Genomic DNA, 753 nt, shown 5'->3' on the forward strand with positions numbered 1-753 from the left:
TGCCCAAGTTGAAATGACATGTTAAAAATATGGGTTAATGGTTTGCATATCTCCTCAATTACCCATTTAACAGTTGTCATGGTGATACCATCACTATCACTAGATGTTTTGTTACCACATTTATTCACTATCTCTATAATTTCCTTTTCAACTATGGGCTTCAAGAACATAGAACTCATGTTTTGCTGTGAAAAAGAAAGGAGAGCAGCAAATATAGAGGCTTTATACAGTGAAATTCTCAGAATATTTTAAACTATTAAACTCCCTTTTAGCAGTCTTAAACACAGACTCTAGAATGAGAATGTGGAGATAGTTAACTAGTAATGTTTATTGGACTGGATGAACACTGCAGATATCTCTCATCTAGACAAGTCAAACACAGTCTGCTCACCTCACAGCATCACTAATACATGTCAAAATATAGATGGGTGTGTTGCTGCTCTTCATGAACACATCTGGTCAGGTGTTTGTCAGTGTCACTGGAGAATGATATGAATGTCCCTCAGTTACTGGACTTTTGAAAACAGGGTCTGTAGTTAATTTGTCACTAAACTATCACTATTAACCAATCAGGTTATCGTGTTTTTGCTTGTGACACTTGAAAACATTACTGTAAACTGCAGGATATGGTTCTTATTACCATTGCTAACTCTAAGAGATAAGACAGTCCAAGTAACTTCAAAACAGTGCTGATTTATTCAAAGGATCACAGGTAGAATTAACATTACACGCTCAGGTATCTTGCACCTCCAA

The 753-nt window shown here is 36.1% G+C and overlaps 1 protein-coding gene across 1 annotated transcript in view; it reads left to right on the forward strand.

Annotated features, from left to right (window-relative positions):
* The window catches only part of LOC109957375 (ephexin-1-like), a 37,310-nt gene that overhangs the window by 25,123 nt on the left and 11,434 nt on the right, over positions 1-753 (forward strand).

The sequence above is a fragment of the Monopterus albus genome, unplaced genomic scaffold, assembly GCF_001952655.1.
Source record: "Monopterus albus unplaced genomic scaffold, M_albus_1.0 scaffold26.1, whole genome shotgun sequence".
Taxonomy (NCBI): Eukaryota; Metazoa; Chordata; class Actinopteri; order Synbranchiformes; family Synbranchidae; genus Monopterus; species Monopterus albus.